The sequence below is a fragment of the Protopterus annectens genome, chromosome 1.part1 (genome assembly GCF_019279795.1).
Source record: "Protopterus annectens isolate FY-2018-M chromosome 1.part1, PAN1.0, whole genome shotgun sequence".
In the NCBI taxonomy this organism is placed as follows: domain Eukaryota; kingdom Metazoa; phylum Chordata; order Ceratodontiformes; family Protopteridae; genus Protopterus; species Protopterus annectens.
In genome coordinates, this window is record NC_056726.1 from 49,970,213 (window position 1) to 49,984,117 (window position 13,905).

Here is a 13,905-nt window from a genome sequence, read left to right on the forward strand (position 1 = left end):
TTATTTTCTTGCATATGACTACCCTGAAAAGATTTATGTGGATCCCTAACCAAATCATGAGCTGCAAGTCACTGCTGGAGTGTAAGGGAATATGTGTCTTGCATGGAGATTCAGTAGCATTTTATATGATCACCTCTAAGAAGGTTTATGTTGTCCTTAGCCAAATCATGAGCTACAAGTCATTGTGAGAGTGGGATAGGATATGTATGATGCTTGGAGATTGGGTTTTATCTGTAGGTTAGTCCATAATGCCATTAATACTATGGTACTTTGGAAATAGCAGCATTATATTCAAGAAGAAACAACCCTAACCACCACCTGCATCCTGGTCACTAACATAGAGAATTGTTAACCCATAAATGAATCCAGTAAACCAAAGATGGAAAGAAGGAGGTGTCATATACTAAAGCTAGTATCTACTACTTAAATATGCAATATAACGAAAACAAGTGCTTTTTCTTCTTTGAATAAAATCCTTGCTGCAGCTGGAAAAACTTAAATCAATACGATGTAGAGGAGTAATCAGAAGCAAATGAGAATCCTGGACCATCCCTTGCAGGACTGCTGTGGATGCAGAATGCAAGCCCCACATTTAATCTTTGAAAGAAGCTTTTGTCCACTGAAATCTGTATGGCTCCCTCACATGCTTTACAAATTTAGATTCTTGAAAAAGTCTACTGTGGTAGTTGCTGAGCTAGTTCTTGACCTTGCCAGGAAAAGTATTGTTCTACTTATCTTAAGAAAATTAATGCAGTTGTCTAGCCACTTACCGAAAGATTGTTTTTTAACTCAGAGGCCACATCTACCTTGCCTGATGCCCACAAACTATGGTCTGTTTTGCTCCGCTAAATCATCCTTTGATACCAATATGCACATGTCTGTATAATCAGGATATTCATCTCTCTAAATCACATCTGTGACTTAAAGGACCTAAACTTAACTCCATGTTGGAGAACAATGTTGGAGTTGATACAAGAAGCTGTAGGCTGTTTTCACTGTCATGTAATCATCTTTGCAAATCAGTAGTCCAGGCTTCCATGGCGGAAAGCAACACATTGTGTGCCTGATGTTAGTGATCCTGGAAATTTAATATTTTCAGCTCTTCTTATAGTGGAATTCCTTCTTTTTGTTCTGAAGATTATAGCATGAGAAAGAAAGAAAGTTGAAAAGCCAACCTTTGAGTTTACTTTGAGAAGAAATGGCCTTTAAAGAGACCCTGTCCTTATGGAATTCTGAATTAAAGATCTTGACATACAACAACATGAAATTCGGAAATGCTTCTATTAGGACTAATCATACCAGCAACATTTTTCCAGTGCAGAAACTTCATTTTCAATTTTGCTATCAGTTGGGAAATGGGTGAGCTTCTTGAGAACATATTAAGATCTTAAGGTGAGGTGTGAAATACCACAGCATATGAAAACGTATTACCCTTTCCATAAAATAACAACCACTGCTCAAGAATCTTGTGGAACCTGTGAGAAGTGGACTTCTGTTGCTGAAAAATATATTTCCCGATGGAAGAGTAGGAAACCCTTTCTAAACAGATGAACCAAGTTTCATTCAAGAATCTATAGACCCATCTTAGTAGACATTCAAGCACAGAATATTTTCCAGCTGTGGTGGTAGGAGTTTCTGGTAGTGTGTGTACCACCTGCAGTGGTAGGAGATGCTGGTAGTGGGTGTTCCACCTGCAGTGGTAGGAGATTCTGTTAGTGGGTGTTCCACCTGCAGTGGTAGGAGATGCTGGTAGTGGGTGTTCCACCTGCAGTGTTAGGAGATTCTGGTAGTGGGTGTTCCACCTGCAGTGGTAGGAGATGCTGGTAGTGGTTCTCCTTATCATCTTTGTTACATGAATGACAACAGAAATTTTATGTTGCACTGAGTTTAGCTGTAGACTCTCCATGCTGCCTGTTAGATGAAGAAATGTTTCAGGTGTAGTACAGATCATCTAGTTGTCAGAATAATGTAGTGGGTTTTAAGGGTGAGAGCCTTTTCTGCCAGCTGAGTTAGGAGAGAGAACTTTTACTGTCTGATCCAGCAAGATGCAATGAGGATCGTGTGTATCTTTCCTATTTTGCTTTTAGTAACAACTTTGGGATCTGTATGACTGGTGGAATGCATACATCAGGCCCATTCTGTAAATACGAGAAAATCATTTGGCTATCCTGTGAGAATTTTCTCCACATGGATGTTTTCTTCAGAGGTGTACTGCCTCTGTGTGGCAACAGATGGTGATCAATTTCCAGAAAGAACTAATAGGCTTTTAAAGCTTCCAGAAGCCTGAACCTTGAATAGATGCTGCATTATACTGTATAGTTGTGGTGCTGACTGTCTTCAATAGCAGGGTCTCAGAGTTAAGTACAAAGAAACATACAAATTAATTGCCTTGATCTGTTTCAGATTCATGTACCATCTCAGTAGTTTGGGATGACTCAGACTTAGTAGTTGAGTCTTCCTGAAATAAACTCTAACCCATGTCTTCAGAACATCGAAGTGAAAAGGTTGGATGAATGGTCCAGCTATCTTGAGCTGTAAGAGCTCTGTCCAGAAAAGCAACTTTTTTCTGATGGCTGAAATTAGGAATTTTTTTCTTCCTAAGGAGTTTAATCCCTAGAGCTCTAGATTCTGCAAATGTCACTAAATATCTCTGGCCCTGTCTCACATACAACCCTGCATGTAGAGTCATTAGGATAAATTCTAATAGGAAGACTAGAATATTTTGTATATTTTGAACCATCAAATAAGGCATTTTCATACATCTTCTGAGCACCTTCTTGCATAGTCTGGACATTTCTGCTGAGAAGTAGGTCATCTGAGTAGTGGAGTCTTGAATAGCCTCCGGATTTTATGTTTCCTTGTAAGGGTAATGCACGGCTTTCACTTGTCTGTGAAATGTATATGTAGTGGAAAATCTCCAATGTGTTTGAATACTGGTTTACATTTCTGACTGGTCTAAGACCTACAGTTGTTAGCTGCCCACATAAGGGCACATGTACATAAAGTTGGCTCTGAACTGAGTAAATACTGGGAGTGGGATCTGGTAAAGGTCCTTAGAGAGGATTAAATGTTAAAGGGCAAGCTGGTACTTTTTTTGAATGCAGATATGTCTGTAGGTTTCTTTTGAGTGTAGCATAAATATCTATGCCTTTGGACCAACACTGGGAATAAGTACTGGAGTTTGTTTCTTTGACAAATTTGTTCAGGGAACTGTCTGTTTCATGGCTAAAAAGGGTTTTCAAATGAACTACACATCTGCTTATGATATAAATTAATAAATAAATAAACACTGTAAGTTCCAGAATGGGTGACCTCTTTGTGGGAGCTGATTTTGCAGGTCTGTTGTAGGCGACAGATGACCTGAGGTGTGTATAAATGATGGAGTTGGGATGCGGTCATTTATGTAATTGAAATTTGATAGAGTATCCCCTTGAAATAATTTCTTTAATGCTGGAGTTGTTTCTTATAGAAAACCTTTAACCGTATAAGTATAAAATTGGAAAGCTTCTTCTTAATGGGTTTGGGAAGGAGGTAAAAGATATGGGGCTAAGTGCATAGAAGCCTTAAGCAAAATTGTAAACACTTGAGGAAAATGTTGTGCCTTTGTAGCTGTAGTAGACTGCAAACTGAACAGGTATAGGAACTGTGGCTCTGTCTCCATCTCCTTTTTATTGAAGGGTTTGAACTGACTCCTATTTAAATCACTAATGGTAGACAACAGTAAAGAAGCTGGGGAGTGGTGCATATCTTTATTTATGCTCATTGTTTAGTCCTGTGTATATTTTGTAAATTTTTAGTGTATATCACCATCATCATCTTCAACCCCCTCTCCCCATTTTTTCAAAATGGGGTTGGGATATTGTGTGAACTTTCATCACTCTCCCAACCTCTTCAATAATCATGACTGACTGTCTCTGGTCTTCTCTCACACAATCCATGCATTTCTTTGCTGGACACCCTCATTTCCTCATGCCTTCTTCCTGTCTCTCTCAAATCCTTTTCACTAAATCATCTTCTGTGATTCTGCAGATGTGCCCAAACCATTATGATATCATTTCTTTGACCTTATCTGCACCTGTAGCTACTTTGGCATCTGTTCTGATAGCATTATTTCTTTAGTCCCCACAGTGTGTACCTTGTCTCCCATCTCAGGCACTTCATCTCCATCACTTCTTGCTTCAACTTCTCTGCCTTTACTGCTCAGGTTTCTGCACCATGCAGGTGTACTAATTACACCATTGTTTTATACACCTTACTTTTCAGCTTCTTTGGCTTTCTTCTGTTTCACACTACCCTTGACATTCTGTACCAGATGGCTATAGCCCCTTTGATTCTAACATTAACTTCCTCATTTAAACATCCTAACTCCTCAGCCATGCCTCCAAGGTACCTGAAGCTCTTAACCTGAATATTTTCTCTCCTATTTCAGTTCTCGGCATCTTGTGATTTTCCTCATTTACTACCATGACAACTGTCTTTTTTGTACTCAGTTTCATTCCATGTGCCTTCGTTTTTGCATTCCATTTCGCTATCATTTGCTGAAGTTCATGTTCAAAGTCTGCTTTCAATGACACACAAAAGGTTTGTTGATCTGTCCTGTCTGGTCCATTTGCTAATGTAGTCCATCACCAGAATAAACAAACATAGGCTCAGAGATGAACCTTTATGCACACTATCTATAAATGACATACCTGTAAGTCCAAATACTGTTTGAACTGTTGTCATTAGGTCTTTGTGCATAGCCTGCTAATTTAATAAATATTTCCAGACTTTACCATCACAGGACTGCCAAGCAATTTTTCTTAAAAACTTGTCATATGCTTTATCCAAGTCGAAGAGAGCCCAGTTGGATTATTTCCTCATATCTTGTTTCTTTTCTACTATCTGTCTCACTCTAAACATTATCCTGATCAGAAACTGAACTGTTCATCTGCCATATTACTTTCTACTATTCTGCATATTAATTTATCAGTCAGAGAACATTGGGGTAAACTATGTCACTTTACTTACCTTGCAAATTCACTGATTCACAACTATGAGCTTCTAAACAGATTTTATTGTCTACCAACCAATAGCAGGACTATCTTTGTGATTGATACCCTACTATACAAAATATTAAAATTACAACACTGCCTGGACCAGTTCCATAACATAGTGGGATAAATCCCCAACTATGCAGCAGGTGACCTAAGTTTAAATAGTATCCAGGGTGTGCCTGTAGCAGCTGATTGGGGAGATGGGAATACATGTCTGTTGCCAGCTTCTCCATCCTTGGGAGGAGGGGTGTCACTGTGCCTTACCACAAGGATGACAACTCATGCAACCACTTGCTTAGTGGAATTCAAGCTTGACTAGCCGAACATCATACTGCATTCAAACCAGCAGCCAAGTGGAGTTTGGCACATGAAGGTATGTTGGCAGCAGTGGTTGACCTTGGATGGGGTTGCTCCCAAACAGAGATTATAGGCCACGCCCCAAGGACCTGCAGGATGATGACCTACTCCTTATCAGCTATTTCTCGCAAGAGAATGGGGTTTATGCTCTGGATTCCTTGGAGGAATGACTGGGCTGCAGGGCTGTCAACTTGCCCAGGAATGCCTGGTTCCCATCTCCCAGAAATGAATGAGTTAATGGGTAACAGTAGTGGTGCCACTGGGTGAAGTCCTTGGGGGAAGCTAAACATTTTAACACTGCCCACCCCTACACAGAAAATAAGTTGGTCCTGATCAGCACTTGCCTGGTATGCTTCTATGTTGTTGTACTCTACACCATCTGAAATAATGGTGACAATTTAGTTTTGCTGACAAGATTTCCATATGGTCTAAGTATAGCTGAAAAAAGCTTTTTTAAAAATTGGGCCAGTGTCCTGGAATCACATACCTGAAATTATTCACATGTACGAAGCATTATCTTCTTTAAAAACTAAACTGAAAATACACCTGTTCAAAGGGAATTCATGCAAATGGTTCAGAGGCAATGGCGTGTAAATCTCAAATGTATGTATTGATCTAAGGGAATGAAATGACTTGTGAAAACTCTGCTAGGAAAAACAAGCTGATGAAAAACATATGCATTGCAAATGCTTGCAAATAATACTGTGAAAACCTTGTACATCCATCCATCCATAACCCTGTTTCCCATTTTTGAACATGGGACCAGGGTGTCACCCCAACAGTGACAATCATCTAGAGCCAAGGATCACATCATTGGGTGGCTAGCCCTGCCATGGCTGTTGTTTCATACCACACACTCATATGCACACTCACACTCACACCTATGGCTCTTTTTGAGTGTCCAATCCACCTACTGCATGTCCTTGGAATATGGGAGGAAACCTGAGCACCCAGAGGAAACCCATGTGAACACAGAGGGGACATGCAGACTCTATACAGGAGGCACCACAGCCAAAAATCGAACATGAGAACCTCTTACTGTGAGGTAACAATGTTATCTACTGAGTCACTGTGAAAAGCTTTTAAATACTCCCATTTAAATAATTAATAAACTTATCGTTAAGATGTTACAGGATTGTAGTTGAGTTTCTTGTTCACAGTTTACTGTAACCATTGTGATATGAACTTGAACCTTGCAGTATGTATGTATACTGTCTGTATTTGGTGTGTAAGTTCCACTCATCTCTGAGCCCAGGTCATGGCAGAAAAGGATCAGTTGACCAGTCTACCTACCTGAACTTGAATTTAAAAAAAAAGAAATAAAAAAAAAATAACATTCTCAAAACCTATATTACCAGAAACTTAATTCATTTTACCCCAGAGTACCATATATCCAGTATAAAAGCAAGCTAAAATGAAAGAACTGCCACTGGTCTGTATGACATGCCTGGGATGAAATTTAGAACTTTTTATGGCAATGAAATGTAACTCTGAAACAAGCAGAGGAGTATAAGGTCACAGCATAAAATACTTCATACTAGTTTCAGTAAAGTATCACCTAAATTTAGATGTCATGAGAAGGAAAATACTAAACTCCTAAATGCTCAAAACTGATCACCAGTTCTTACAGGCTCATAGGTTCATTGGTGTTTACTAAGCTAATGACCACAAGGGCCTTTTTAAGCCTAGCCATGCATCCCAAATCTCTCACAAGTTTTGGTACCCCTGATAAGTGCAAGCAGGGGCTTGGGAGATGAAACATTTACATACTAAGGCCTGGGGGATGAAGCATTTACAGGCTGCCTGTGTCCATTACAGACATGGGTGCCAAGCCAGGGATGAATTTCCTGCTCCCCATCCATTTGTCCAAGTTACACTTGAATTGGGTTAAGGAAGAAATTTGCTTCACAGAGATTGTAGGCCACCCCCAAGGACCTGCAGAATGAATGGAAAGCCTTTTCCAGAAATGGGGTAGTCTCTGGGATACATACCTGTCTCTCCAGCAAGTCCTATTTATATCACAGGCAAGTCTTTAGAATGGGTAATTCTGGTACTGTTTGTTTTGTGAATGCCAGGAATAGATCTCCCCTCAGCAGCCTTTGATGGAAACCAGCTGTTTTATGACCATGTGTATAACAGTGTTTGGACAATAACTGTGATAACTGTCATAATGCAAATTATGCTTTCACATACAGGTTCACTGAAACATTCTGATGGTAAATAATGATCATTTTGCCATACATAATTTGTACATTTCTTAAAATTGTAGATAAGCTACAGATTCTGCTTAACCAACAACTTACTTATTTTCCTACCCAGCCAACAGAAGAAGTGGTTCACATCTGTTTGAAAAACTATGAAATTCTGTTTCTGAATTTTTTTATTTTTTTTTTAATAACACAATTATTGATTTTTTTTTTTAAATAATGATGGTAGATAAAAACCCATCAAAACAAGAAGAAATAACACTTCACTAAACCCACAACTAATCTAAGTTCAACTGTTGACATATAATAGCGTAAGCTAAACAAATTAATGCAACTCTATAAACTGTGTACATTATAGACAATAAAATGTACAAACACAACTTGGCTAATCTTCAAATAAACAGTACTACTCCAGTATTAAAAATATCATACAGCCTAAACAAAGTGTAGTACAAAGAAAGTAGAAATAAGCGAAATAGTGATTTCTTGTCAATTGTAATAAGAAAATAAATAAATAAATGTGGTTACAATTTTAAAAGGATGGATGGGACTATCTATGCTATGTAATAGCTCAAGTACTGATAATGAGGGATTGCCCAGTATATTTAAGATAAAATATTCAACAATGTCATTGAATTATTTAAATTGATATTTTATTTTTAATTTGCCCAGCATTTCATGGAGATGTTTACAGTTTTAAGATATCTATTTCCCATATTTGAGAACTCTGTCCAATTTAGAGACTTTAAGTTTTTTTCTAGTTTTTGGTAATGTATAATGTGAGCAGAGAAAAACAACAAATCAAAATGGATACATTGCTTTTAGAAATTTTAGAAATTGAAATAAAGAAAATAGTAAATAACCATGCAATCCACTCCAAATTGGCCCTAGGTGTGAGTGTGTGTGTGCCTTCACTGGAAGGCTGGGGGCCGGGATGGCAACTAGACACTGTAAAACTCCACTGCCAATCATGAGTGGACAGGTGATCTGCTGTGGCGACCCCTAACCGGGAAAAGCCGAGAGAAGAAGAAGAAGAAGTAAATAACCATGCAATAACTTCTAATTTTGGTAAAGTGTTTTTTTAATGTTAGTGTTTAGTAAATTCCACATCTGTTTAATGCATTTACACTGCCATAAAATATGTAGAATGTCAAAATTATTTAGTCCATAATCTTGACAATGGCTACAATAGTTTGTGTAGTGTTATGTGGACATTATTTAATATCATGAACTGTGTGAGTACAAATTTTTGAAGGGGATATATGTTAGTCTGTTATTAACACAGATTTTGATATTTTCCATATCAAGATTAGTGGGTTCATAATTGATATAAAAATTGAAGAAGAGATAATGATGATATTTGTATTGAATCGTTAGTTTATAAGCTCTGGAAAGAAATCCAGTTTGGAAGATACTAGAAATTGATCTAGAAATGACATTTTGTTTATTTGTTGATGGTTATATGTAAAGTTATTTATTTATTTTATAATATGAATAATTTGATTATGTATAGACTGGTAGTCATTAGGAAGATTCCAATTGACTCTAATATTTTCACTTGATTTGCTTTCCTTATATTGTTTTAATTAAGGATAAGATAGATAGATAATTTGGTTGTTCAATATTAAATTTAGATTTTTGCCAATTGGCTGTAGTTGGAGGTGACAATCTTCTAAGTTGAGCCAGTACATTAAGTTTTGGAAAGAATAAATACAAGAAGAGAAGAAGAAGTGAATTTTAAAGCATTTTATTTCTCCTTGATTTAAGAAGGGAATTGTTATCAAGTTTAACTTACATGTTTTGAAAGCTCTATACCAAATATGAACCCAGGATGGGCACGATTGAGAATTTTTAATTTTGATGACCTTTCTTAACATAGAGGTATTTATAATTAAATAGCATAATTTAAATTTGGGAAGATTCATACCACCCAATTGTCTAGGTCTAGTAAAGGAATGCTGTTTCTGAGCTTGATGATACTCTCTCTTCAGGAATGCTGTGCCAGTCAAATACGGGGATAAAAACCTGGCCATGGCCAAGCGGACACAAGTTCAATAAGTATTTGGGTGTTTGGTAGTGTGGGCGAGAAGGATAGGTATGCCCATCATGGGGGGAGAGGGTGGGTCCCAGTTGGCTCAGGCAGAGGTCAGTGCAGAACAGTTTAGGCATGGCCATCCAAGCTGTTGATTGCATCCCCTTCTAGCTGTGCAAAGGAGCATCCAGAAGCTGATGGAAGGAATAGGCAGTCTCTGGGATGAGATATGCATCCTCAAGGAGTGGTTAAATCTTTCTTAAAAATATATATATACTCATTGCTAGGATACTCATGAGAGCACTGTAGTACTTCCTAGTGATTGCCTGAATGTTAATCTTTCTGACCAGCTCTTGCCATACAGGATCTGAGGGGATCTCCTCAGCCCTAAGGAGAAAATGGGCTCAGATCTACTACAGGATAGCTTGATGGTCAACAGATGCGGGGTAGGGTAGCACTTAGAAAAAACTTCTCTTCAAGTAGGCTGTTTACATATATACCACCCATTCATTGTAAAATAATTCCTAATGAGTGTCTCACTTTTTATTTTTACTAGGCATCCTCTCATTTTCATAAGATTTGTTTGATAAAGAGCGCAGTCACTTGCTCTCTGTGGATTCATTAAAGGCACTTTAATATCTCCATCACAGCCCCATTTCCTCAATGCTGTATTAAGCTGTTACATTCTCTATTTATATTTTTTCTGATGAATACTTTGCATATTCTTTGTCGCTACCTTCTTCCCTTTATATTGCTTGTCTCCGCACAATACTCTAGGCAGAGACTTCCCAGCTTACTATTCCACTCTAATCTGTGTGTGTGTGTGTGTGTGTGTGTGTGTGTGTGTGTGTGTGTGTGTGTGTTTGCACGCATGTACACACGCAAACACGTGTGTTCGTGTGTGTGTGTGTGTGTGTGTGTGTGTGTGTGTGTATAAACATGCTTGCAGATACACACATGTACACACACACACACACACATCAAATGAGGAGTTGTACCATGGAAGCCACTCTTCACTGTTCTTTATTGGTGCTTTCCAGGAAAATAAAAATGAGCAGTAACAGTCTACTGTGTATTGTCAACATATAACTTTTTCTTTGGTTTCCCACTAGTGTTTCTTGTTCCTGTGTATGCAGTGCCACACCTCTTTGCTCCTTTGCTGCTTTGTCATGCTGCTTGTTTCCTTTTTATTGCTACAAATGACTAGTTCCAGGTACACTTAGTACTTTTGTTTCAGTTGCTGCTTCTCCTTCAAATATGTCCTATTGTAGGTTGTTGCTTTATGGATGCCTTATTTTGCATTTATTCATTAAATTTAAAATATGTTTCAGATCATTCCTCGCATTTTGCCAAATACCTTAGCATTTATTGTATTCTTATCAAAGTATGACCCTGCTGTATATTATTTGTGTATTCAGCAAAAAAATCTAACTCTTCCTTTGAGACTGTCTGTGGAATTAAATTAAAAAACTACCTGAACTAGTGAAGGCCTCATTAGTACTTTGGTGTCTTCATTTCATCTATTGACTCCCAGTACATGACTCTCTTTCCACTTTTTTCCTAAACAATGTTTTTTTGAAATGTTACCACTCTTTGACCCACTTCTGGATTGCCTAATTTGTTGACTAATTTCTTACGCAGCATGTTAAGTGTCTTGCTGAAACCAAAGAAGGCCAGATTGGCAGCCTTTTTGGGTTTATGAACTGAATTATCCATTCAAATGGCTATATTAAAGATCTGTCTTGCATGATCTGCATAATGTAAAGTTACTTAGAAATCAGTTCTGTCTCCTCTAGATTCCAGATGTGCCAAGACTCCTTCCTCCCACAGAGATTTTGTGGTTTGCACAAAGATGAGTTCAAACCAAACATCCAATATTGTTCTGTCTACATCTTGATTTCACAGCTGGGAAAGGTTCATAGGTTCATAGCTAACGATTAAGCTGTGGATCCATGTGAATATATACATGCCTAGCCCTGCATTTCCATGAGCCCTTATATTTTAAGTATGAATAAGCCAGAGATGAGCAGAACATTTACATATTGCTTCTATCTCTGAGGAACAAGGATGCTAAACCAGGGGTGAATTTGCAGTTAGCTGTCCTTTTATCTAGATTATGTACAGTGTAAGAGAAGTAGTTTACTTTATGTGGAGAGAAGATGATTCCAAAGCAGTGATATTCTTTGTGATATATGTCTGTCACTCCAACATGATCTATTTATGCTGCAAAAGAGATCTAAATCTCTTGAGTGAGTGTTCCTGCCCTTATTGGTCTTGTGACTGTGCAGTAGGGCAGACAGGATAGGGTCTATTGATGCTCTGCACTCAAGCCAGAGATCACCCCTCAGTAGCTTGTATGACACAAAAAGAGGGAAAAGACTTCAAGATGGTCTACACAGATTTTACAATTTAGGCCCTTGAGTTACTTACTAAGAAAGCACTGCGGACATTCGAGTTGTGTAAAATGTTTGGGCAGGTGAATACCAGCAATGGCATTATACTCAATGGTCAGCTTGATGAATGCAGAGTATAGTATACTGATCATGTCCCTGGACCTGGAGGTTATACCCACAGTAATAAACGGTGCAGTGAAAAGCTCTTTCTAACAATTGTGGCCATATGGTGATAAAACGAAAGCTCATTGTCTGCAATGTTCCCAGGTTTCTAACTACTGGATTGATTTTCAGGGGTATGTTGTCAATATGATAGTTTCAAAGAACTTCTTGCTTGCTGAAGGATGATATTATTATAGATATCTTGGCATTTAGTTTGAGTCCATAGTTTTACACCAGCTATTGATTTGGGAAAGGCCTCTTGGATGATCTTTGTGTCCTCTGGGGAGTTTATGATGACACCAATTTAGATTCATCTGCACACTTGGTCAGCCTTGCACCTTCAGCAGTAGATATGACCACTGAGAAGTAAATTCTGAAGAGAAGAAGCCCAAAGACTGAACCCCTGGGGTTCATTGCTGACATATCTTTTGGAGGAGGTAGAGCAGCCCACTATAATTTTTCACTACAATTTTCTGGGTTCCATTTCCGAATCAGTTTGCTATCCAATGACTTGCATAGGGATCAACATTTAGCTGGATAGTTTATTTATAATACCCAAATGAGGGATGGTATTGAATGCCTTTGTGCATTCTGGACATGCAGTGTGCACTGATTTGCCCTCATTCCTTGCTTCACTATCCTTCTTGAAGTCAGCCATGATAACATGATAAATAAGCAGAGTCTTCCCATAACAAATCCAAACTGTCTTGGGTTGAGAGTTTGTAGGTTACATATGCCCTTATTTAGGAAATGCATCGCTATGTTTACTTATTCAGGAATTAAACACTCATCTCAACATATTTGGAAAATTTAATCATTAACAGTTCTTCTCATAGTTTTAAGAGTTCTCGGGGTGGGGTTGGGTCTTGCTGGCACCATGAGCATGGAATCTTAAAAAAAGAGAAAAACTTTGACTGAAATATCTCCATTGCTCTAAACATTATCATTTGCAATGTATGACAACTATGACATTAAATAAAAGCAATTTAAAAGATACTCAAAGAAAGATTTTGTTTCTTGCTCCTCTCCAGCCCTGACACTGCATCTTTTTAACAACCAGTCTCTGCTTGGATTTTATCACGCTAGATCATAAAATGGGAAGTTCTTCTAATATTTAGGCAACTGTTAACATTAAGACCTTGGAGCTCAAAGGCTACCTTATCATCATCAACCCCCTTTTCCCCATTTTCTTCATGAAGTTGGGGCGTTGTCTCAACTGTCTGCAGCTCTCTTGATTCAGTGCCACTCTCCTACCTGCCTTGACAGTCATGCCTGACTGTCAAAGGTCCTCTCGCACACACACAATTCAATCCATCCATGCCCTTGCAGGATGCCCTCATTTTCTCCTGCTTTCTTCCTGTCTGTCCTAAATCCTTTTCATTAGATTGTCATATCCTTTCCTATACATGTGCTCAAGCCACCATAATTTATTCTCTTTGACCTTCTATCCAATTTGACCTTTATGGGCTTTTGCTCTGATTTCCTCATTTCATCTGTCCCGCAGTGTGTATCCTACCACCTGCATTTCATCTCCATTTCCTCCAGATTCCTCAACTGCCCTGCCTCACTCCCTAGGTTTCTGTACCATACTGTGGCCACACCTCTGTTTTGTGCAACTTACTTTTTAGCTTCTTTGGCATTCTTCTGTCATACACCACCCCTAACATTCTCGCTGCACCCCCTCTAATTCTAGCTTTCACCTCCTCATCCAAACTTTC